The sequence below is a fragment of the Hyperoodon ampullatus genome (genome assembly GCF_949752795.1).
Source record: "Hyperoodon ampullatus genome assembly, chromosome: 8".
NCBI lineage: Eukaryota > Metazoa > Chordata > Mammalia > Artiodactyla > Ziphiidae > Hyperoodon > Hyperoodon ampullatus.
In genome coordinates this window covers 39,732,473-39,759,946 of record NC_136921.1, presented here as the reverse complement: position 1 = coordinate 39,759,946, position 27,474 = coordinate 39,732,473, and positions in this window count along the sequence as shown.

Genomic DNA, 27,474 nt, shown 5'->3' with positions numbered 1-27,474 from the left:
TTAATATATTATTTTTATGAGCTTCATTCATAGAATTAAGTGTTTCAGGGACTAATATAAAATGTGAGTGTAAAATGTGAGTAAATTTGTGATTCCATTGCAAAGATATTATTATCATTAATACTTCTACATTTCTTTATTTTGTCCTTGATTTGATCTTTTCTTCTTGGTAACAAAAATCTTGTTTTAGATTTAAGAAAGAAATCCTACCTGGTAAAATTAGTCTGATAAGCTTAAAGAGTCTCTTTAGATTAATTCTGTCTTTTTAACTTAAAAAAGCTCAGTTTCCCAGATTCTTCCCCCCACACCCAGGATAGTGCCTGTGAAAAGAGGTGGCAGTGGAGGCTTATGTGATCATGTGTCAGCAGCTGGGGAGCTGCATCCATGGCATCCTCTGGATCTATGCTGGTCTCTCATGGGGAACGGCCATCTGGACTGCCTGGGTTGTGGAAAGCCAACTGGTCCCACCTCTGGGTATTCAGCTGATGGAGTCTGCTGAAGCCTGTGGCTACTGTGACTCATCATCTGATCTCTCAGGTTCTGGTAGGCCCAGCATTGCTCCCTGGCTGATTAGGCCTCCTCCCAGTTGCTGCTGCTGCTATAGACACTTCTAAATATCTGTCATATGTGCTATCTACTCCATGGCCTAGGCTATGCCTCCCTTGGGCTCTACCATGGAATCACCTCATCTTTCATCACTGCTGGCCCTATGACACTCACTCTATTCTCAGTGCAGCTGCTTTCATGTTTCTCATCAGCATGTGGTTAGTTCTGAGGCCTATCCACAACAAGGAAACTGAGGTAGACTCAGTAAGGTTAAACTCAGGGTTTCCCTCTGTCTAACCACACTGTACTCCTGAACTTACTTTTTTTTTTTTTTTTTTTTTTTTGGCCATACGCGGGCCTCTCACTGTTGTGGCCTCTCCCATTGCGGAGCACAGGCTCCGGATGCACAGGCTCAGTGGCCATGGCTCACGGGCCTAGCCACTCCACGGCATGTGGGATCTTCCTGGACCAGGGCACGAACCCGTGTCCCCTGCATCGGCAGGCGGACTCTCAACCACTGCGCCACCAGGGAAGTCCCCCCGAACTTACTTTGATGCAGCTGCCCTCAGGTTGGTGCCAGAGCAACCTGTGAGGCAATCTCCTTACTAAACCTTAAATGTAAATTGAAGAAGATTCTGGGAAGATAGTGGAGTAGGAAGCACCAGGAATCTGTCTCCCCACCTAGACAATGATTGCACGATCAGAATCTGTCTGATGTAACTATTTTAGAGCACTGGAGTCTGTTGAAGGCTTGAAACTTCCAGGGGAGACTTGGATGGCAAATTGTGGTTAATTTTGGCCAATTTTAGCTCTTAGCACAGTAGCAGCTACCCAACTCCCACACCCAGCCATGTGTCTGGCAGCTATATACATGTTCTTAGAGCAGCTTGCACACAGCTTACAGGAAACAGGGTGGTCAAAAAAGACTATGTCCTCCAAATATCAGGGATCTGTACTCTGATCACTGATTGCTGCTTCTGATCACAGAGGTGCAGACAAAGAGGTGGGTAGCCATTTTTGCTGTACCTACTCTCTCCTTTATGCAAGCCCCTCCCCATCCAGCTGAAGTGATTTCCAGGGGATTTAAAGAGCTGGTACCATTTTCCCCCTTCATTTTTCATTTTTTTCCCTTTTAGGAGGCAGACATTAAAGACTAGGGCATTCAAACACTACTGCCTTTATGGAGAAAATTAGAAGCTGACTGTGTACTCCCAGGGAAAGGCTCAGAAAAGACCTGCAAAGACCTTAAGTTACATCTCGGTCTGATCCTTGGCACAGAGACAGCCTGCAACAATATAAATATAAATATAAATATAAATATAAATACAACAAACCCTGGAAAGGGAGAGAATCTGATTTCTAGAGTTACCACGTTATTAGATTCAAATGTTCCAGGTTAAACTAAAAATCACAAGGCATACAAAGAAACAGGAATGTATAGCCCACTCAAAAGAAAAAATAAATCAACAGAAACTGTTCCTTTAAAAGATCTAATGGCAAATATACTAGACAAAGTTTTCAAAACAACTGTCTTAAAGATGCTCAAAGAACTAAAGGAAGATGTAGAGAAAGTCAAGAAAATGATTTGTGAACAAAATGGAAATATCAATATCAATAAAGAGATAGAAAACCTGGGGAAAAAAAGAAATCCTGGAGCTGAAAAGTACAATAGCTAAAATGAAAAATTGGCTAGAGGGATTCAAAGGCAGATTGGAGCAGGCAGAAGAAAGAATTAGCAAACTTGAAAATATGACAGTGAAAATTATTGAGTCTGAGGAATAGAAAGAGAAAAGATTGAAGAAACATAAACAGAGCCTAAGGAATCAGTAGGATACCATCAAACAAACCAACATATGCATCATGGGAGTCCCAGAAGAAGAAGAGGGAGAAAAGGGGGCAGAGAAAATATCTGAAGAAATAATGGCTGAGAACTCCCAAATAAGATGAAATACATGAATATAAACATCCAAGAAGCCCAACAAAGTCCAAGCAAGATCAACTCAAAAAGAGACCTACACCAAGATACATTATAATCAAACTATCAAAAATCAAAGAGAAAATCTTGAAAGCAGCAAGAGAGAGAAGCAAAGCATCACATATCAGCTATTCTCAGATTAATCCTAAGATTATCAGCAGATTCCTCACCAGAAATTTTGGAGACCAGTAGAGAGTGGATTAATATATTCAAGATGCTAAAAGAAAAAAAAAAAAAAACCTGCCAGCTAAGAATTCTATATCCAGCAAAACTGTCCTTCAAAAGTGAGGGAGAAATTAAGACATTCTCAGATAAACAAAAGTTGAGGGAGTCGGTGACAACTAGACCTGTCCTGCAAGTGAAATGAAAGGACACTCAACAGTAACTTGAAGCCATACGGATAAATAAGATCTCAATAAAGGTAAATACATGAGTAATTATAAAAGCTAGCATTATTGTAACAATTGTTTGACACTGCACTTTTTGTTTTCTACTTGATTTAAGAGACTAATACATTTAAAGAAAAAAATTAATGAAACAGCTAGTATTACTGTAACTTTGTTTTCTATATAATTTAAGAGACTAATGCATTTAAAAGAACTATCAGTTTATGTTTTGGAGCACACAGTGCATAAAGATGTAATTCTATGACATAAACAACCTAATGTGGTGGGAATAGAACTGTAAAGGAGCAGAGTTTTTGTTATGTTATTAAAGTTTTGAATTTTTGTGCATCAAAATACCCTATGAAGAGAGTAAAAAGGCAACACACAGAATGGGAGAAAATATTTGAAAGTCATATCTATGATAAGGGACCAATATCCAGAATATAGACAGAACTCCTAAAACTCAACAACAACAACAACAGAAAAAAAAAAAAAAACCCTAATTCACAAATGGGCAAAGGACTTGAATAGACATTTCTCCATAGAAGATATTTGAATGGCCAATCAGCACATGAAAAGATGCTCAACATCACTAAACATCAGGGAGATGCAAATAAAAACTATAATGAGATACCTCACACCCATTAGGATGGCGACTATTTAAAAAAACAGAAAACAACAATTGTTGATGAGGATGTGGAGATATTGGAACCCCTGTGCTCTGTTGGTGGGAATTTAAAATGATACAGCCACTGTGGAGCAGTATGGTGGTTCCTCAAAAAGTTAAAAATAGAATTCCCATATGATCCAGTAATTCCACTTTTGAATATATACCCAAAAGAATTAAAAGTTGTGTCTCAAAGCATGTGCTATATACATACAATGGAATATTATTCAGCCTTAAAAGGGAAGGAAATTCTACAATATGCTACAACATGGATGAACCTAGAGGACATTATGCTAAGTGAAATAAGCTAGTCACAAAAAGGCAAATATTATATGATTTCACTTACTTGCAGTACTTAGAGTAGTCAAAATCATAAAGACAGAAAGGAGAATGGTGGTTGCCAGGGGCTGAAGGGAGAGGAGAATGAGGAGTTATTGTTTAATGAGTATAGAATTTCAGTTTACAGGGTGAAAAGAATTATAGTGATGGGTGTTGGTGATGGAGGTACAACAATGTGAATGTATTTAATACATAAAATGGTTAAGATGGTAAATTTTATTCTATGTGTCTTTTACTCCAATAAAATAAATACACAAATAAATGAAAAAATAAAATAAATCAAAGCAAGAGTCCCTGCCCTAACATATTCACCCCCTGAGGCCAGAGACTGAAGAGGGCATACAGTTTGAGAGACACATCTGGGTTGCTCTTATCTCTGTCTGCCTTCTTTTTCTATGACCTGCTGGCACTGGAAGAGACATTTTTCTTTTACTTCTCCTTCCTTGTTTCTTACTTTCTTATTGTTTTCATCTTTTCAGCATCTTCCTTAATACCACAACTCCTTATAGCATTTTTAATAATATTCATATAGGAAGAGCCCCAATTTGCTTTCTGAATGAATATATCTTCACAATTTCTTGAGATGAGAGGCCAAAATGAACTTAATGATACAGAAAGAGATCTATCCCCTACAAGGATATTTTGATTATGTTAGAAATGTGATGAATGCTTTAAAAATCCAAAATGTATACTATAGTTGGCATATTTCTCTTGTTGACGAACAAATATTTATCTCGGATAAACCCAGCATTTCCACTTGGCTCAAAATTCCAACCCAAAGCATGATTCTGTTGGGATAGAAGACTATGAGTGATGCTGTAGCTTTTGGCCAAAGAAAATACATCTTTCCCAGAAGCTGTAACATTATTGAAACTTGTGCCAAGGAGCTTATATTGTGATTTAGTTCAAGGTCACGCAGAGGTAGCAGGTGATGCAGCAATTAATCAAAGAAGACTTAAAGTGAAACAGAAACATAGAAAATACATTGTGAAATTAAAATCAAGGGTGAGGTCCTAGAAAAATAATATAAATTTTATAAAAAGTTTGATTATAGTGTCATTTTTTAGTGTTATTCTTTCCTCATGTCCTGGAGTCAGTGATATACCACATACAGCTTATCCATTTATACTGGTTTTCTTTGTATGCCAAGCCACGTCCTCTGGAGACCCATGCTCCACCCTTTTCCACCCCGCTTTGTGTCCTGGAAGACTGACCCATACAGACTGCACAACAGGCTCCCTTGCTCCCTGGCATTGGAGGAGATTGGATGGTAGGACAACAGAGGGGTTGGAGTGTTTTCTCCCCAGCTCCCTCCTGGACTTGGTGATGCAGTTCCAGAGTCCCCCATTAGGCAGTTCCCTTTCTACTCCTCCAGCCCTCACTGGACTATGGGACATCGTTGCCCTTTCTGCCTATGGATAAGAGCAGCTTCCCACTGTTGCTGGTCCCTAGCTACCTCAACATTCCTGCTAGGTTTCTTAACTCTGCCCAAGCCTCTGTGAACAGAGTTTTTGTGACATTCTGTACTACAGTCCGACTCAGCATGTGTTCTATTTTCTGCTGGGCTCTCAACTGCCATCCTTTTCCAGGATATTTATACTTTGAGAAATGATAGATTTAGACATGGTTAGAAGTACATTTAAATTAGATGGTCTTTACAGTTCTGATCAATCGGGTTCAGGTTTATAGAGCTCAGATCAATTGCCATCAGGTAATTTCATAAGGAACTTTTTTTTCAGTGTTTAAAAAAAATATTTTATTTATTTATTTTTGGTTGTGTTGTGTCTTTGTTGCTGGGTGTGCGCTTTCTCTAGTTGCGGCGAGCGGGGGCTACTCTTCATTGTGGTGCACGGGCTTCTCACTACGGTGGCTTCTCTGGTTGCGGAGCACGGGCTCTAGGCACACGGGCTTCAGTAGTTGTGGCACGCAGGCTCAGTAGTTGTGGCTCACGGGTTTAGTTGCTCCGCAGCATGTAGGATCTTCCTGGACCAGGGATCAAACCGGTGTCCCCTGCATTGGCAGGCAGATTCTTAACCACTGCGCCACCAGAGAAATCCTGCCATCAGGTTATTTCAGACCTAGATTCATTGAGAGTTGTAGCCTTCAGTTTTGAAGGTTCAAAAACTTCAGTTTATCAACTCACCTAGAGATGACAGAACCATAGGGAATCTGTTCATGCCAAATAAACTCATAGGACACAGAGTTCTATTTCTAGACTTCCGTTTATTAACTTACAGAAGGGAATCTCTGGCACCAGAACTGTTAGACCATCAGCTCAGGGTTCTCCTTTTAGGTGGATAATATCATGTAGAGTCTCAAATTACAAATCAGAGGTTTGCATCATGGTGAACACAGAGTTAGAATTAGAGGCATTAGATATTTTTAAGGTCTTTTCCCATGTATTTACATCAACACAATGAATTCCTCTTATACACTTCAGGCATTTGCCTACATGAACACAACAAAAAACAAACAGTATTCACATGGAATACTATAAAGTAATGGGAATAAACAAGTTACAACCAAATAACGATATGGGTGACTCTCACAAACATGAAGTTGAGTGAAAGAAGGCAGACACAAAAGAGCATAGATTGTATAATACATTAATTAATGTCATTTAGAAGTCAGGACAGTGGTTACCTTGGGGTGGGGTGGGAGGTTATGACAGGAAGAGAGCCTCGAGGGGGATTCTGGGAAGCTGGTGATGTTCTCTTTTTTAATCTGGGTGCTAGTGACACAAGGGGATCAGTTTGTGAAAATTTATCAAGTTATACATTTATAATAGGGGTGCACCTTTTTGTATTTATATTATACTTAAATAAAGTTTTTCAAAATTATCAGTACCACTCCTAGAAATGGAGTTTGCCCTCTACTGGACAATACTGTAGATCCACTGACCAACGACCATCAATTTTGCTTTTCGGATGGGGTAGTCATTGTCAGTACTAAAGCTTCTATCATGACATTATCTCAAATAATAATGTCTAACATCACAACTATTTGACATTAGCACCTCATAATTCCTGGATGTCTTCCAGATGAAACATAATGATAACTCTTTGGTTCTAGTCACAAAACATTCTTGGAAATAATATCTTAGATTAGGCTATTTCTGGAGAGAGTTCCATTGACCTCTTTTACAGTATGCGGGCCTCTCACTGTTGTGGCAATCTCCCATTGCGGAGCACAGGCTCCGGACGCGCAGGCTCAGCGGCCATGGCTCATGGGCCCAGCCGCTCTGCGGCATGTGGGATCTTCCTGGACTGGGGCACGAGCCCATGTCCCTGCATCGGCAGGCAGACTCTCAACCACTGCGCCACTAGGGAAGCCCTCCATTGACCTCTTTTAAAACTTTAATCTCAATTTTTATGTGCCTTCTTGATACACCAGAGCAGTGATTTGTAATCAGATGTATGCCTTGGAATCTCACCCCACACATGTTGAATCAAAGCCTCTATAGTCTCCCACTTTCTTGTCATATGTATTTTGAAAGTGTGTCCTGGATGAATCAGATGCACTTCTCTATTTAAAAACCGCTCTGTTATTTGGACAGATATTGGCTACATCAATGTTCATAGCTACATTATTCACAATAGCGAAAAGGCAGAAACAACAAATTTCTGTGACCAGATGATTGGATAAACAAAATCTGGTATATACATGCCATGAAATATTATTCAGACTTAAAAAAGAATGAAATTCTGACACATGCTACAACATGGATGAAGACATTATGCTAAGTCAGACACCAAAGGACAAATATTGTATCATTCCATTTATATGAGGTACTTAGAGTAGTCAAATTCATAGAAACAGAAAGTGGAATGGTGATTTCCAGGAACTAGGGAGAGGCAGGATGGACAGTTAGTGTTTAATGGGTACAGAGTTTGTCTGGGAAGATGAAAAAGTTCTGGAGATGATTGGTGGTGATGGTTGCACAACACTGTGAATGCATTTAATGCCACTAAACTGTACACTCAAAAATGGTTAATATGGTAAATTTTATGTTACATATATTTTACCACACAAATAAAAACACTCTCCCCGGGCTTCCCTGGCGGCACAGTGGTTGAGAGTCCGCCTGCCGATGCAGGGGATGCGGGTTCGTGCCCTGGCCCGGGAAGATCCCACATGCCGCGGAGCGGCTGGGCCCGTGAGCCATGGCCGCTGAGCCTGCACGTCCGGAGCCTGTGCTCCACAACGGGAGAGACCACAACAGTGAGAGGCCCGCGTACCGCAAAAAAAAAAAAAACCACTCTCCTGGAGGCTTACTTAACTTATTTTATGCCAAAACAAACTAAGGGTTCACACTATTGGAGGAAGATAATAAAATCAAACTTAAGGGCCATCTAATGGCACCAGCAGCCCCCTACTTGAAGGCCAGGGTGACCCAAAGCCTTGCATGTAGATAGAGATTTGTACGGTGCCATGTTTGTTCTTGCTTATTTGATCTGGATGTTGACTAGTGGGAGGAAGCATTAGGTGCTCAGCCTACAGACTACATATGGTTCCTCTGGCTTGTTGATTAAAAGCAGCCTCTTATCTCATTGAACTCCTTAGGAAGCTAAGCCCTACCTGGCAACGGTTGCCATGCCAGAGGGACTTTGTTTAAACAGCATTCAGAAACATCACTCATGAGCATTAAAGAAACCCTGCAATAAAGAATTACATTCCATTTTGCCTTGACTCCTCTAAAGAAAATATCATTTTTCTTTGAGCACTGTCATATAATTGCTTCTAATAACAATAATAGTTTATTACTTTAGGCATTTGATTATTATTTTGGTTTAGTTTGTTTATAACAAGATTTATCTCACCCACCTAGCTGTCAAAAGAAACAGGATACCTTCATGGCCTTCATAAGAAGCCCCTGGCTCATGACAGCCAGACTTCCAGTGGGAGATTTTCTAATACAATTATAAAGCGCTCTAATCCACTTTTTGAAATCCAGTTGCAAATATGCTCTTTTTCCTTTGGCTAACTAAAGCCGTGGCAAATATAGGTGCTATTACTCCCCCACCCCTGTCCCACCACCAAAACCAAAACCAAAACCAAACAAAAAAATCCCTTACTTTTAACGAACTAAAGACCTGATGAAATGACAATGTGGGGACTTCTTTTCAGCTAACTATGGTTCCAAATTAAAGTACATCGACTAAGGCACTCTCTTTAGATGAGCCTGCTTTTATGATTAGAAGAATGTAATGGTAATTGTCTTGTAAACTGGCTGTACCCAAGCAGCGACAGGTTTGGGGATGCACAACCCTCCACATGTATATTACCTCCCACTCCTGCAGAAACTGATAGAGCACATTTCCTTGGTAAAAGAACACTGACTTCATCTGGAGCAGTGTATTAGTTTCTTATCATTGCTATGACAAATCACCACAAATTTAGTGCCTTAAAAAATACAAATGTATTATTTTGCAGTTCTGGAGGTCAGAAGTCTGGAATCAGTCTCACTGGACAAAAAGTCAAGGTATCATCAGACCTACCTTCTGGAGGCTCTCGGGGAAAATCTATGTCCTTGCCTTTTCCAGCTTCTAGAGGCTGCCTGTACTCCCTGATTTGTGACTCCCTCGTCCATTTTCAAGGCTCATCACTCCAACCTCTCCTTCCATTGTCCCATCTCCTTCTTCTACCTTGAACCCTCTTGCCTCCCTCTTATAAGGATCCTTGTGAATACATTAGACCCACCTGGAAAATTCAGGATAATCCTCCTGTCTCAAGATCCTTAACTTAGTCATATCAGCAAAGTACCTTTTGCCATGTTCACAGATTTGAGGGATTAAGGGGGCCATGATTCGGTCTACCATGGGAACCTATAGCTCCAGATAAAATATTATACTTACCAGCTTCTTTTCCAGATACAATTATAAGATTAAATTTGGCCAATGAAATGTAATAAGTGGGCCTTCCAGAAAGAATGGTTAAAGGAAGTTGATTTAACTGGAAGGTGTACCGTTCCTTTTGTTCTTCCTCTTTTCTTCCTATCTTCTGCCTCAAATACAGATATGTTGGCTGGAGTTCAGCAGCTTCTATGGACTCCAGGGTTAACACTGGAAGTGGAATCCATGACTAGGGCAGTGAAGCAAAAAAGGTAGAATAAGCCTGAGCCTTTGCAGGGTCACTGTACCAGCTTGAAATGTCAAACTCTGGACTTACTGTCCATGAGATAATAAACTCTTGGGTACACAAGTCACTATTTGTGTCTGTTACTATCATCCAAATACAATACTTGCCTGACTTGACTCCCTGTATAATTCAGCAAATCTACATTTTCTGTTGATCAGAGGGTATTTGTTAAGAGTCACACTGCACTGTGTGCCTCTACATTAGTAGGGCTTTCAAACTAAATGTAGAAGGAAGGAAGGAAGGAAGGAAGGAAGAAAAGAAAAGAAGAAATGAAGAAAGGAAAGAAAGAAAGAAAGAAAGAGAAAGAAAGAAAGGAAGGAAGGAAGGAAGGAAGAAAGGAAGGAAGGAAGGAAAGAAAGGAGGGAGGGAGGGAAGGAGGAAGGAAAGTGCAGGGAAGGGAAGGAAAGAAAAATGTGTCAGCCCCCATAACTTCAGTTAGGGCTGGCACCAGGCACAGCCTGACTTCAGGCCAAACTAGAACCCTAGGATCCATGTTGGCTTTGCCTCCTCAGGGCTTCATCATCAATCTGGTTCCTCTCCTGATGGTACAATGGCTGCAGCAATCCCATCTTCCTCATATCCTTAATTCCTTAAACCCAGAGGAAGAGTGAAAGCCTCTCTGTTCTTGAAGTCCCTTCAAGGTCTTATTAGGTCTCATTACTTCTGTTTAGATTATGTACATATTCCTGAGCCAGTCGCTGTGGGGACTGAGGGTTGGGATAATCTAATTGAATTGGTTTACACCAATCAGGACCTGCCCTTATGGCTGGGAGTGGGGTCCATCCCCCACATACAATATGGCTGAGAACAAGGGAGGGTGTATGTTATAGAGACAATGAGTATTCAGAGGCAGTCTAGAAGACTTAGTGTGTCAGCCCACCAGTTTCATCAGAGGCTTCTCCAAGGCCTTAGAAGAAGAATTTGAGCCATATAATAATTAGCAAAAAATGTTTCTAGGTTAGAAAGTGAGGATTTACAGCAAACACCTTTAATTCCTAGTCCCTGGCCATCCTCACAGTCTTCCATTCTGCTTATACTATTGCTCATGGACTCTTTTCCTCCCCAAACCAGAAGCTGCCAGGGCCAGTAAAGATTTCTCTTTGCAGTAGCCTCAAGGTTAAATCTGCTCCAAGTTTATCTGTATATACATTTTTCAAGAGATTATGTGGCCCTGAGATACTGTTTCCATGAGAACTCTAAGATGGGTAATGTCATCACTTCTCCTGGGAACAATAGGAACTTATCTTTGTTACTATGTGTATAGACTCAGCTAAGTTTTTGTGTGCAATTCAACCAGTCTAGGACCTTAAATGTTCAGGCATGGTTTTCCCTTTCCTTAGTCCATGAACACAAATCTGCATTCATGTGTACATCCAACCTGTCATACAGAGTAGATTCTTTTACAAACAGGTTAAATTTAAAATAAGGTAAATTTTATTTCATTTCTTATTTTTCAAAAATACAGAAAAAAGACATCCATGTGTCCATGACTGAGATTAAACAAGCATTAATTAATTGCCATATTTATTTTACTTTTTTGTTGTTATTGTTAAGTATTAGTTTCAGAACTAAGACAGTTTAGAAATAGCTTAAAAACAAACAAAAACAAACAAATAAAACCCCTAACTCTCACTTTCCTCCTTCCCTCTCTTCCTCAAAAATAACCACTACCCTGAAGCTGATGTACATCATTCCCATTCTGTTTTGTTTTAAGGGGGTTGGCAACATTTTTCTCCCTGTGTATATGTCCAGAAATAAGATATGCTATGGTTAAATCAGTTAGGATCCCAGCAAGAAGGAGATGGCGCACTCAAAGGAGTAATTAGAGAGAGGTTATGGAGGGCAAAAAGGGACTTTTCATGGAGAGATGGGCAGTTATAAAGAAAAGCAAGATGTGGTGAAGCATCCAGGAAGTAGCAACGGTGGGAAGTCCCGACCACCTGTGCATTTGAAAGGGCAAGGGGAGGGAGTCATGTTTCCAGAACCTGGTGTGAGCTGTAGTTTGGGACAGGGGTCTGATGGGGCTCTGACCTGCAATAGAGGAATTAGAGGATCTCAGTTGTTGCCTAAACCAAGGCCTTCTAGGGAAAATCAATACCAGGCTCTCTTTCCTCCCTCCTCTGATCGCTTGCCTGTGCCTTCCATTGGCCACAACCAACTAAAAGCCAAGATAGCTTGTCTGATGCTCTCCATAAAGGTCAGTTTCCTGTGGCACAGAACAGGGAATAGAAGGGTGAAAATGCGATCTGGAAAGTCAAACAGATAACACAATGGTTCTGTATTTTAAAAGTTAACATAAAGACTATCATAAAGTACATAAATCTAATTTTAAAATGATATATAAACTGTTTCTTTCAACCATAAGTTAAGAAACCAAGTTACTAAACTACAAGTTTTATCTCTGAGCACTACAGTTATTCATCAATATGCATTTGATAATCAAAAAAAAAAGAAAGAAGAGAAAAAGAGGTTGAGGTGGAGGGAGGGAAGAGAGAGGGGATGAGAGAGGGGTGGGGAGCGGGGGTGGGACACAGAGAGGTTGGTTGATTCCAGAGTTCGTTGAAGAAAGGGGTAGATTTATTTTTCCTCTATGATGGCTTAGAGAAGCAGCAAGAGCACAGAAGTTTCTTATTTCCTGTCAACTGAGCATCTTCAGAATCACTACGGGTTCCACCCTTCACCTTGCCCTAGTGGAGAATAGAGATATAGCATCTGAAAAAATGCATAAGCAAATAAGCACCATTGTCCCATCTTAAAAACAAAACAAACAAACAAACAAAAAACTTTGAGATATAATACAAATACTATACAATTCACCCATTAAAATTATGCAATTCAATTATTTTTGTATATTCATAGAGTTGTGTATCCATCATCACAACCAGTTTTAGAACATTTTCATTATCCCAAATAGAAAGTCCACACCCCTTAGCCATCACCCCAATACTTTCTCTTTTTCAACTCTTTGGTCACTTGCTGTAACACTGCAAAAAGTAATATTGTTATCTAATTTATGCAACTCCCTAACTTACACAATCTATAATTTTCCTGTAAATTCTGACTCCAGAAATCTAAAGAACTAGACCAGCTATATTATAGTAACCTATTGAATGTACTAGAAACATTGTTAACATTCTTCCCTTATTTATTACCCTTCAACACAGATGCCCAAATTAATTCGTCAAACCTGTCAATAACTATATGTTCCTTCTCACTCTTTAAATTACTATTAGATACGCTCTGAGGTTTTTAATTACTTTGAGGAGACTTCAATTATTTTTTGCTTCTTTCAGTATTGTCTTTGGTAAGTGAAATACCTTTTAGGATAGAATAAATTATTTAAAATCTTTGAATTATATTAATGGGGACAAACAAAAAAGACGTTGAAATTCCTTGGAGGTAGTTCTGCTTTGTTGGGGATTAATCATAACCTTTATTAATGCACCACCTCTTATTTTAGTTCCTTAATTTAAGCATAACGTACAAAAACAAGTGAATGTCCAGAGGGGAACAAAGGAAATAAACGATTATAAAAATGAGTAGGTACGGAGAAATTAGAAATGGGTGCTTAGTATTGTTTCATTCTGAAAAGAAGAAGGCTGAGGAACAACTTGGCTGTCCTCAAGTTTACAGAGAGGCTATTAATTCATCTCCATCTCCACAGACCCTTACATATACACTCTTCCTGGACAACATCATCTACTTCCATCATTTCACCTGCCATTTATATTCAACATGGATTGTGGGTTTATAGCTCCAGCCCTAAGCTTCTCTTTTGGTTCTAGACTCACATATCCCACTGGACATCTTTACTTAGATGTTACATGAAACTCAACATGTCCAAACTGAACTCATCTTTCCCCTCTGTGGCCCTTGATTCCAGCCTCATAGTGTTCACACCTTTGTGTAACCCTTTCCCCCTGACAGTGGATGGGGCCTGAGACTTGCTTCTAACCAGTAGAATACGGCAAAGTTGGTGGGATGGCACTCCTGTGGCGTTAAGTTATACTAGATTCTGTCTTGCTAGCAGACTTCCTCTAGGGACTCCTTGTTGGCTAAACAAAGTTAGTAGTCATGTTGGGAGAGTCCAAGTGGCGAGGATCTGTGGCCAGCCTCTAGAAACTGCAAGTGGCCTCAAGGAGCTGAGGGCAGCCTCCAGCTGTCATCATCAATAAGCTGGGGCCCTCAGTTCTACAATCACAGGACATGAATTTTGCCAACAATCTGAGTGAGCTTAGAAACATATACTTTCCCAGTTGACCCTCCAGATGAGAATGCAAACTTGGCCAATACCTTGACTACAGCATTGTGAGACATTAAGCAGAGGACCCAATTAAATTATGCCCAGATTTCTGGCTCACAGAAACTTTGAGATAATGTGTTGTTTTAAGCTACTAAGTTTGTGGAAATTTGTTACACAGCAGCGATAACTAATATACCCCAGAATCTCATCCACTTCTGCTTTTCTCTGTCTCCTTATGGCTATATGTTCTACCCTGTTGACCAAGCCATCCTGAATTCTTCCCTCTTCACCTCTACATTCAACCAGTCTCTGTGGGCCACCATTTCTGCCTCCTGAATAGCTTCTTAATTTAACAATTCGAAGACTCTGTTCCATGGACTGTAAGTAGATACTGCACACACAAAAATTTTTCAGTGGTATATCAAGTATGCCATATATAAATTCAGATCTTCAGAATCATTTGCCTGGATATTGCTATAGCCTTTTAATCAGTTTCTCTATATCTATCCTTTCCTGTTTCCAATCTGTTCTCATAGAACTACAAATCTATCTTTCTAAAGTGTAAATCTAACCATTTCACTCCCTAGGCAAATAACTTCATATTTACTGACAAAATTCCTTAGCATAACTTTGATCCAACTACCCTTGTCTAGTTTCATTTCTCACCATTTCTGCTCTACTCACACTGCACTTTCAGTTCCCATATATATCTTACTTTTCCCCACAGACACACTTGCACAGACTGTTCTTCCATCCTGGAGTTCCCTTTCTGTCCTTAAGTCAACAGGACAACACCTACTCATCTCTTTTTACTTAATCTTGGCATTATTTCCTCCAGAAAATTTTCTCAGACCTCACTACCTGGATCCATGTGAGATGTCCTCTTGAGATGCCTTTCCTATGTACTCTCTGGGCCTTATTAGGCTTGATCACAGCAGATGGGTTGTTTGCATTTCAGTCTCTTTTATGAGATAGTGATCCCCTTGTCTTCTGGATTCTTGTCTTATTAATTTCTGTTCCCCCTGTAGTTAGCATTGTGTCTGACCCAAGCAATAAATGGTTGTTTAATTAATGAATCAATAAGCTTGCACTTTTAAGATACATGGAAGTTGGCAGAGAATGCAGTTAACTACACAGTGAGAAGGTATTGACTCTTGGAGCAAGATGTGAAAGAGAAAAGTAGCCTTTCCTCTGCCCTCAGCTCAAGGTTAAGTTCCCATTTCTAAGGCATGTGCTTCACAGGTGCTTCATCTTTGCAGAGAGAGCTGGAGGGGGATTGAACAAGGTTCTTTAAGCTTCAGTCTTGGCTCAACACATTTCTAAGATCTTTGAGGCACTGATGGAAATAGTAGAAATCTGGGGATAGGGCAAAATGTCATCTCAGAGCTACAATCAGTCTTTGAGTATTGTAAGATATAGAGAATTGAATGCAGCTTTGATACGAGTTATTCTTAATTTGAAAAAAAGCCACCCAAGTAGAACATTTAAATATACAAAAGAAAACTGGAGCCCATGTAAAATGGTGTAGAATTGGAGTTCTGTGATTTTTAGTTCAGGTCTTCCCAATACCTGAAACAGAATCAGGACTTGGGTACACGTTGTTTATTTAGGAGGTGATCCCAGGAAGCTGAAATAAAAGGGTGGAAAGAATGAAATAGAGAAAGGAGAAGAGCCAACAAAGAGTGCCTCAGTGACCTGTGGGCAATTGGGGTTTGATTCCCCCTGGGAACCCTCTGAAGAACCATGTAGAATGTGCTCCAAAATCATTTTACTAAAGAACTGGAGGGGGGCTGGTTATTCTCTCACCTCCCTCCACCATTGGTTGATGGTTGCCCACAGGGCTGTTAACTATCCCCTCCTCCAACTTTCTAGCTGAGCCTGCTTGTTCTGAGTGGCCTTCTGTGGCTTCAGAGAAAACCGTGAGCTAGAAAGGTGGAGAGATTTCACTGCCCACATTGAGACTAGACACTGGCACTGTGCTTGGAATTGTCCACCACCTTTGTGCTGGAATCACATGAGCTAACGGGATATGACATGGGGCACCCAAGTGTCTGCTCTGTGTGTTCTAAGAAGCTGAACTGAATTTGTGATCATGGATTTGTCTCTTTGCTTGAGCCAGAACTGAATCTCTGCAATCTGTGTCCTCTTTGGAGAAAAGTTTACTGTGAGTAGATTTAAACTGCACTGTGCCCATAGAATGTTGCTGGGTTCTGATGAGATGGCTGTGTTCTCACTTGAATGGTTATCACAGATAAGACCCCGTAATCCTAAGAATGGCAGGAGCATATGCATACATTTTCATCTCACACTGGAGAAGAGGTCATAAAAGAAACTAGACTGGGTTTGACAAAGCTCATCTCAGACTGAATTGCTGCTGTACCACGTATATTATTTAAAATATAATAACACAGGGTTGAGAACTGTTTTTAAAAATCTGTCTCTCTGCTATTTGGAAGTGGGGGATTTAAGGTTGCAATTTCTCTGCTGCTGGAAGTGCATCTCCCGTACTCATATCAGATACTGTGCATTGAGATGTCATGTCAGGGAGGGTACTCGAGCTGTTATGAAGAGTGTGATTATTGTCACTGTCAATCATCTTTGGAAGATAAAGACCTTAAATAGGGTGAGAAGGGAATTTTCTCCCCTTCTCCAGGCCTGGGTTCCAAGTACATGAAGCTATTCATAAGAGGTGAAGGAAACCAGCCTTTGCCACAGAAGCAGTGTGGTAACTAGGCAGAAGAGAAGTTGTATGGATGAACCAGGGTTACAAAAACAGCCACAACAGGTAGCCAGTAGTCTGTACTGGGTTTCCCTTCCATATCCTCTGAGACTTCAGTGGAGTTTTTTTTTTACAGCATAGAGTCTAGCTTCAAGCTCAGCTGTGAGGATTTAAGTTTGTGCTTGATTTGGAGTGCTCTATTCTAAAATTCAAGTGAAGAGAGTATGTCCAAAAGGATAAGGGTGATAATGGGGTCATATCTGCAGAGAGGTCAGGAGGAATGGTGGCAAATAAAAGCCATTGGGATTCTGCAAAATGGAGGTCAATAGTGCCATTTCAAATGGCCAATACAGGAAAGTATTGAAGCTAGTCACCCAATTACAATATCTAAAGAGAGATAAGAGAAATGCAAAACAATCAGTTCAGAACATTCTTTCCATTATAAACTAAGAGAAATAATGTGTTTTTTTAGTTAAAAATTATTTTAACTGTCACACCCTCAAATTCAAACTGAGTCTTAGATTATGACTTCCCAAAGTTACAAATCTAGAAAGTTTTTCTCCCTCAAGTTCGATTATTTTCCAGCTGGAGACCTTCAAGATGACGGAGGAGTAAGACGTGGAGATCACCTTCCTCCTCATAAATACATCAAAAATACATCTACATTTGGAACAACTCTGATAGAACACCTACTGAATGCCAGCAGAAGACCTCAGACTTCTCAAAAGGCAAGAAAATCCCCATGTACCTGGGTAGGGCAAAAGAAAAATGAAAATCAGAGACAAAAGAATAGGGATGGGACCCGTACCTCTGGGAGGGAGCTGTGAAGAGGGAAAAGTTTCCACACACTAAGAAGCCCCTTCCTTTTCTTCTGAACCATGTGGCTGTCAGGGTCTTGGTGCTCTGGCAAGGCAACAGAAGAGCTAACACCTATCCTTCTCAAACTCTTCCAAAATACAGCAGAGGGAGGAACACTCCCAAACTCATTCTACGAGGCCACCATCACCCTGATACCAAAACCAGACAAAGATGTCACAAAAAAAGAAAACTACAGGCCAAAACCACTGATGAACATAGATGAAAAATCCTCAACAAAATACTAGGAAATAGAATCCAACAGCACATTAAAAGGATCATACACCATGATCAAGTGGGGTTTATCCAAGGAATGCAAGGTTTCTTCAGTATATGCAAAACAATCAATGTGATAAAACATATTAACAAACTGAAGGAGAAAAACCATATGATCATCTCAATAGATGCAGAAAAAGCTTTCAACAAAATTCAACACCCATTTATGATAAAAAACCCTCCACAAAAATAGGCATAGAGGGAACTTACCTCAACATAATAAAGGCCATATATGACAAACCCACAGCCAACATCATCCTCAATGGTGAAAAACTGAAACCATTTTCACTAAGATCAGGAACAAGACAAGGTTGCCCACTCTCACCACTATTATTCAACATAGTTTTGAAAGTTTTAGCCACAGCAATCAGAGAAGAAAAATAAATAAAAGGAATGCAAATCAGAAAAGAAGAAGTAAAACTGTCACTGTTTGCAGATGACATGATACTATACATACAGAATCCTAAAGATGCTACCAGAAAACTACTAGAGCAAATCAGTGAATTTGGTAAAGTAGCAGGATACAAAATTAATGCACAGAAATCTCGTGCATTCCTATACACTAACGATGAAAATTATAAAAGAGAAATTAAGGAAACACTCCCATTTACCACTGCAACAAAAAGAATAAAATACCTAGGAATGAACCTACCTAAGGGGACAAAAGACCTGTATGCAGAAAACTATAAGACATTGATGACAGAAATTAAGGATGATACAAACAGATGGAGAGATATACCATGTTCTTGGATTGGAAGAATCAACATTGTGAAAATGACTCTACTACCCAAAGCAATCTACAGATTCAAAGCAATCCCTATCAAACTACCAATGGCATTTTTCAGAGAACTAGAACAAAAAATTTCACAATTTGTATGGAAACACAAAAGACTCCAAATAGCCAAAGCAATCTTGAAAAAGAAAAATGGAGCTGGAGGAATCAGGCTCCTGGACTTAATAGCTACAGTCATCAAGACACTATGGTACTGGCACAAAAACAGAAATATAAATCAATGGAACAGGATAAAAAGCCCAGAGATAAACTTAAGCACATATGGTCACCTTATTTTTGATAAAGGAGACAAGAGTATACAATGGATAAAAGACAGCCTCTTAAATAAGTGGTGCTGGGAAAACAGGAGAGCTACATGTAAAAGAATGAAATTAGAACACTCCCTAACACCATACACAAAAATAAACTCAAAATGGATTAAAGACCTAAATGTAAGGCCAGACACTATCAAACTCTTAGATGAAAACATAGGCAGAACACTCTATGACACACATCACAGTAAGATCCTTTTTGACCGACCTCCTAGGGAAATGGAAATAAAAACAAAAATAAACAAATGGTACCTAATGAAATTTAAAAGCTTTTGCACAGCAAGGGAAACCTTAAACAAGAGGAAAAGACCACCCTCAGAATAGGAGAAAATATTTGCAAATGAAGCAACTGAAAAAGGATTAACCTCCAAAATATACAAGCAGCTCATGCAGCTCAATATCAAAAAAACAAACAACCTGGGCTTCCCTGGTGGCGCAGTGGTTGAGAGTCTGCCTGCCGATTCAGGGGACATGGGTTCGTGCCCCGGTCCGGGAGGATCCCACATGCTGCGGAACGGCTGGGCCCGTGAGCCACGGCTGCTGAGCCTGCGCGTCCGGAGCCTGTGGTTCATGACGGGAGAGGCCGCAACAGTGAGAGGCCCGCATACCGCAAAAAAAAAACAAAAGACAAACAAAAAAAACAACCCAATCCAAAAGTGGGCAGAAGACCTAAGTAGACATTTCTCCAAAGAAGATATACAGATGGACATGAAAAGGTGCTCAACAACACTAATCATTAGAGAAATGCAAATCAAAACTACAAAGAGGTATTACCGACACCAGTCAGAATGGCCATCATCAAAAAATTTACAAACTCTAAATGCTGGAGAGGGTGTGGAGAAAAGGGAACCCTCTTGCACTGTTGATGGGAATGTAAATTGATACAGCCACTATGGAGAACAGTATGGAGGTTCCTTAAAAAACTAAAAATAGAACTACCATATGACCCAGCAATCCCACTACTGGGCATATACCCTGAGAAAACCATAATTCAACAAGAGTCATATACCACAATGTTCATTGCATCTCTATTTATAATAGCCAGGACATGGAAGCAACCTAAGTGTCCATCAACAGATGAATGGATAAAGAAGATGTGGCACATATATACAATGGAATATTACTCAGCCATAAAAAGAAACGAAATTGAGTTATTTGTAGTGAGGTGGATGCACCTAGAGTCTGTCATACAGAGTGAAGTAAGTCAGAAAGAGAAAATCAAATACCATATGCTAACACATACATATGGAATCTTAAAAAAAAAACATAAAACAATGGTCATGAAGAACCTAGGGGTAAGACGGGAATAAAGACACAGACCTACTAGAGTATGGACTTGAGGATACAGGGAGGGGGAAGGGTAAGCTGACCCAAAGTGAGAGAGTGACAATGACATATATACACTACCAACTGTAAATTAGATAGGTAGTGGGAAGCAGCTGTGTAGAACAGGGAGATCAGCTCGGTGCTTTGCGACCACCTAGAGGGGCGGGATGAGGAGGGTGGGAGGGAGACACAAGAGGGAGGGGATATGGAGATATACCTATGCATATAGCTGATGCACTTTGTTGTACAGCAGAAACTAACACAACATGTAAAGCAATTATACTCCAATAAAGATGTTTTTTTAAAAAAAAGAGAGACATGTACCACAATGTTCATTGCAGCACTATTTACAATAACCAGGACATGGAAGCAATCTAAATGTCCATCAACAGATGAATGGATAAAGAAGATGTGGCACATATATACAATGGAATATTACTCAGCCATAAAAAGAAACGAAATTGAGTTATTTGTAATGAGGTGGATGGACCTAGAGTCTGTCATACAGAGTAAAGTAAGTCAGAAACAGAAAAACAATGGGAGGGAGATGCAAGAGGGAGGAGATATGGGGATACGTGTATATGTATAGATGATTCACTTTGTTATAAAGCAGAAACTAATGTACCATTTTGGGGCCATTGTACTCCAATAAAGTTGTTAAAAAAAACCAAACAGATACCATATGCTAACACATATATATGGAATCTAAAAAAGAAAATGGTTCTGATGAACCTAGGGGCGGGACGGGAATAAAGACAGACATAATGAATGGACTTGAGGACATGGGGAGGGGGAAGGGTAAGCTGGGACGAAGTGAAAGAGTAGCATTGATGTATATACACTACCAAATGTAAAATAATTAGTGGGAAGCAGCTGCATAGCACAGGGAGATCAGCTCGGTGCTTTTTGACCACCTAGATGGGTGGGATAGGGAGGGTGGGAGGGAGGCGCAAGAGGGAGGGGATATGGGGATATATGTATGCATGTAACTGATTCACTTTGTTATACAGCAGAAACTAACACAACATTGTAAAGCAATTATATTCCAATAACGATGTTAAAAAATATATTTTCCAGTAGCTTTCAGGAAATAAGCCTGTGGCTTGAGAACCAGGCCATGTGACTATATTTTGATCAACTGGATGTGTTTAACTTCCAGGAAATATCTTTAGGAAGGAGAGGTGCTCCTCTTTATTTCTTCTTTTCTGCCTTGTGTGGTACAAAAATGATGGTTAGAGCCTGAGGAGCCATCTGGAACCATAACGTGGAAGTCCCTTTTAAGGATGGTAGACAAGAAATGTCTAGAACCCTGGCACCAAGGAGCATCTTCCAGCCCTGAAGTGTCCACCTCCTGACTTCATTTACATGACCGAGAAACAATCCCTCCCCTACACCATCTTATTTAAGCCACTGTTATTTTCAGTTTACTGTCACTTAACGCAAAATCTAACATTAACTGAGCATCTGGGGATGTGAGCAAGTGAGCGCAGCCACGTTGATAGAAAAGGAGATGGACTGTGGTCTTAGTTGGTAGTCTCAGTGGAAATTCAGGTTTATGTATTGACATTATCCTTGCTGGGTCTAGCTAGTAAAATGACTAGTTGTCGTGGACATTTGTTCACTTTGTCTGAATGCACCCCTTTCTCCTTCAGAGAATTTGTTACTTTTTCCACTTGCTTCTAGTGGGACTGCCATTTCATTACCTTCCACATAGTTGCGGGGGAGGGGTCTGCAGGTGACTCAGGCAGTTCTGGCTTATCATTATTCCCTCTTCCATTTATTGGGATAATTGGTTCAATGGTTGGGCGCCTGACCCTAGCCAAGCCAATTAAAGTCCTCCTCTGAGATTCTAAATGGCTCTAGGGCATAAAGTCCCATTTGACTCCAAAGACACAGGGCTAGAAAGAGGTGAAATTGGTGCTGCTTACAGCCAGGTTCCTTACCATGTGGGAAAAGCCTGTATCTGCAATAGAAATGAGGTCAAGTAGGGATAAACAGAAGGAAGAGTAAGTTGGTGGAAGTTGGGGGGGAGGGAGGGAGAGAGAGGGAGGGGTTGGGCCCTAGCCTTGCTAATAATAATTTAAGTCAATGGATCCATTTTGTGGCTGAGCTAACTGTATTTGTTTCCTATTACTGCCATAACAAATTGCTACAAATTTAGTGGCTTAAAACAATATAATTTATTACCTTACAGTTCTGGAGGGCAGAAATCCAAAATCAGTCTCACTGGGCTAAAGTCAAGTTATTGACAGGACTTATTCCTTCTGGAGACTCTAGAGGAGAATCTGGTTCCTCGCTTTTTCCAGATTCTAGAAGCTACCTGAATTCTTTGGCTCATGGCCCTTTCCTCCATTTTCAAAGCTCGCTCTCTCTCTCTCTGACCCCTGCTTCCATTATGTCATCTTCTTCTATAATTCTGACACTCCTGCCTTCCTCTTTCCCTTATAAAGTCCCTTGTGATTACTTGGACCCAGAAAATCCAGGAGAATCTCTCCATGACAAGATCTTCATCTGTGAAGTCCCTTTTGCCATGCAAGGTAACATACCCACAGGTGCTGGGGATTAGGATGTGGACATCTTTGGGGGCCATTGGTCTTTCTACCACACTAAATCCCCCCTGGACTTGTAAAAATTATTTTCTTCTTCTCTTCCTCTTGTCACTTGCAAATAAGAGTCCTGGCCTCACTGACTGACCACAAAACTCCTCATATTTAATCTTACAGAATAAATCGTTTGAGTCCACTTGGATTTATCATGGTCTGTAAATCTCTTCACCCAGGTCAATGAGGATTCATCATGGGAATTCATTCACCTGTTACATTCTAGTATAAATTCTCAGGATTCATGAGGATTGATGGTCTTGGGTAAATCAAACATGATATTGCCTTTTGCATATTCTGAATCCCAAGAAGTCCAAAATTTTAGAGCAAAATTATTACCAAATAGTGCTATATGGATTATTAAGATATTGCTTAGGATGTGTTTATGCCTTGGAAATCTCAACCCCTTAATTCCATGCAGGAGCTAAAACCTTATACAAACATAAACCATGGACAGTATATGAATAGCAACTACCTGGGGACTTCAGGGAGAAAAATAACAGGTGGACCACGGAGAGGACTCAAAATTTGAAGAATGGCCTGTGCAGGGGTTAATTTCCCTTTCTTCTTTTTTTCTTTTTCTCTTTTATCTGCTGGTGTTAACCTAAAGAAAACTCCAGTTGTGTGTAACTGTGCAGTACCATGGGCAACTATAACTCTGAGAGAAATACCATCTTTCTAATCAGAAGACTGCGAAAAGGGGCCCTAAAAAGTTGGAGAAAATGATGGAAATATCAGAGAGGAGAGAGCTAAAGGAGATCTTTGGTTCTGTGTATGAACCAACATAAGTCACAAGCTCACCACCGAGCTGTACACACACGGAATAGATGTAAAGTAGCATAGAAAAGCCTTCAAAAATTGAAATGATATTGGAGCCACTCCCACAGAAGTTGAGACAGAGCTTAAAGTGTGAACCTAACTAGGTGGATTTCTGTTAAATCAAAAAGTAATCAACATTCTCCAGAGGACTTTAACAGGTCCCAGAGTCTCACTATATATTATTCAAAATGTCCAGAATACAATCCAAAATTACTCAACATACAAAAAACTAGGAACACGTGGCCAATTCTTAATGGAAAAGACACTCAACAGATGCAAAGCCTGAGATAACCCAGATCAGGTGCAAACTTTTTATGTAAACAGCCAAATGGAAGGAACATTTTCGGTTATTTGGGCCATATGATCTGTGTCACAACAACTCAGCTCTGTCATTGTGGTACAAAAGCAGTCACATACAATATGTTGATGAATAAGCATGGCTGTGTTCCAATAAATTTGTATTTATGGAAAGTGAAATTTTAATTTCATGTAACTTTCACATCACAAAATATTAGCCTTTAAAAAAATTTTTTCCCAACCATTTAAAAGTTTAGCTTTGGTTAAAACTGTAGTGTGAAAACAATTCTTTGCTCATGAACCAAACAATACCAGACAATAGGTTGGATTTGGTTTACAGGCTTTAGTTTGCTGGCTCTTGATACAGATGGTGGAAACATCAGACAAAGATTCTAAAGTAGCTATTTTAACAATACACCATGAGTAAAGGTAAACACTTGAAATGGATGAAAAGATAGAGATCTTCTCAACTAAGAAATAGAAACTAGGGCTTCCCCAGTGGCGCAGTTGTTAAGAATCCTCCTGCCAATGCAGGGGACATGGGTTCAGGCCCTGGTCCGGGAAGATCCCACATGCCGTGGGGCAACTAAGTCCGTGTGCCACAGCTACTGAGCCTGAGCTCTAGAGCCCACGAGCCACAAGCACTGAGGCCACGTGCCACAACTACTGAAGCACGTGTGCCTAGAGCCCGTGCTCTGCAACAAGAGAAGCCACCGCAACGAGAAGCCCGCGCACCACAACGAAGAGTAGCCCCCCCCTCGCCACAGCTAGAGAAAGCCCGGGCGCAGCAACGAAGACCCACCACAGCCAGAAATAAAGAAATTTATTTTTTTAAAAAAGAAATAGAAACTATAGTAATAACAAAAAAGAACCAAATGGGAATTTTAAAACAGAAAAACTACATATCTGAAATAAATGTCAAGAAACTCAGAAAATCCTTAAATATTATTAGGAATTCTCTGCTCTACCGAGAGACCCAACAGGATCAAAATGTATCACATAAGTCTAAGGGTGATTATGTGGAATGAAACAAATCATTTCTGAAGCAGAATGAAGTTTTGTAGGGGCAAGATCTGAGACGAAAATCTTCTAGGTATTAGAATTATTTTATTCTTATGTATACTGGGGAAAGGGAATGGAAAATGAGACATCAACTAAAAAATACCTGGAAGCTAAAAACATTTTTGTCATTTTCTTTTAGTACTTTTTGTCTTATCTTTATCAGGTTTTTTATTACAAAAGTAAAACATATTTATAAAACATTTTTTCTAATAATACAAAAGTGCATAAAGCATAAAGTGGAAGGAATTTATCCCTCATCTCCCAATTCCAATCCTGAAGATAAATACTAACGGTTTGTATATCTATTCAAGCTCTTTATTGTCCATATAAAATAAATACATGTATTCAAAGGTTTTTCTTTTAAATGAAAATAGATCATATGCATATCTCACAATTTGTTCTTTTCGTTCAGTAATGTATTGTATACATTTTCCATTTTAGAACATTCAGATTCACTCATTCTTTCTGATGGCTGCTTAGTATGAATACACTGTACTTAGTTAGCCACTTTCCTATTGATTATGGTAGAGTAAATTGTGGATTCCAATCTTTCACTCTACTATAGTACATTGAACATCCTTACCATGGCTTTGTGGTGGTCTTGGTATAATTTCCCATGTCTTGACTTCGGGCTTGGCTGTGTTACTTGCTTTGACCATTAGGATATTATCAGATGTGACACAAGCAGAGGCTTGAAACGTGCTCGTGCAATTGGGCTTGCCCTCTTGTTCTTCTGTCATTCCCAAGAAGAGTATGCCCCAGATAGTCACTGTCCCCTTTTGCCTGGGGCCCAGAAGGGGACACATGGAGCAGAGTTTTCCCAGCCAACTTACAGACATCACAAATGTGAAAATAAATGCTTGGCTTTATGACACTTAGTTTTAGAATGGCTGTGTTTGATGGTATTACTGTGGTGATAGCATTTTTATAGGATGGTCATTTATGTTTATTCCAATTTTTATTAAAAATTTACAATTAATATCTAGCACTTTACACATATCTCACAACCTTCAGCCTGACAAATTCCCAGAAGTATAATTGCTAGGTCAAATCTTAGTATTTTTGATGCTAAATAATGTTGATGGTGATAAATATTAATATTTGTTGAACATTTTCTACATTCCAGACTCCAAGACTGTCATATGTGCCAAAAACTGTAAAGGGTCTCAGATTTTACCCTACTTTCAAGCTAACAAGTTATCCTGCCACAGTTTCATGGATGCTGACAGAGACATGAGACTCCTGGGTAAGAGACAAAGGACTTTGTTACTCTGGACACAGCAAGCAGCATAAGGATCAGCATGTTTGCATTAGTTCCCTTTTCCTCAAATTACCAGAGGGGCCTCATTGCATATGAAGTAGATGGTGTTACAAGAAGGGATCCCTGAGCTTTGGGAATCCAAATCTTTTATAATAGATGGTAAGCAAGCCTTCCCTTTGCTCCAGAGGCAGACTCTATCTCTATTTTCCCTCTAAAAATATTCTTGAAAAGAGAGTCCAGAGAAAGGGAAATCAGTGCCTTTCTTCACAAGTCATAGAGAAATGTGAGAGACCTATAGACAATTGTATCCTGGTGGTATTATTAACTTACTTAATCCTCTCTACTTTACAAATATGGAAACTAAAGTATGGAGAGTCTAGTAAATTTCCCAAGATCATACAGCTAAAGAGTCAGGCATATTGGTTAATATTTCTAGAACAAAGATAGATTTCTGTTTAAGAAAAATCTTTAATACTGTAATTCTAGAACAAGGAATATATGAACTCAATTTCTTTATTATCATATTAAATAGTAGTCCTTTTGACTTTATTAAGCTGTGGAGTTTATATAAGGAAAAATATTATATCTTCATAGCACTGTATCTAGAAAGAATGCTTTCCACGAACAGTTATTTTAAGAAGCCAGGACGCTTTCCAGGAAGCGAATACACGGGGGTAGAAAATGAAACCAGCCAAGTTGTCAAAGGTTTCAAGAGACAGTATGCACTTCAGAGCTAATATAGAAGCTTGATTTTATCATCAATATGTTTGACTGAATTTACTATCTTTGTGGGTTTTCAGTACTGATTGTTATGGAGGAAACAAAGAAGAAAGCAATGTGAATATGGATGTTCCTATTTGT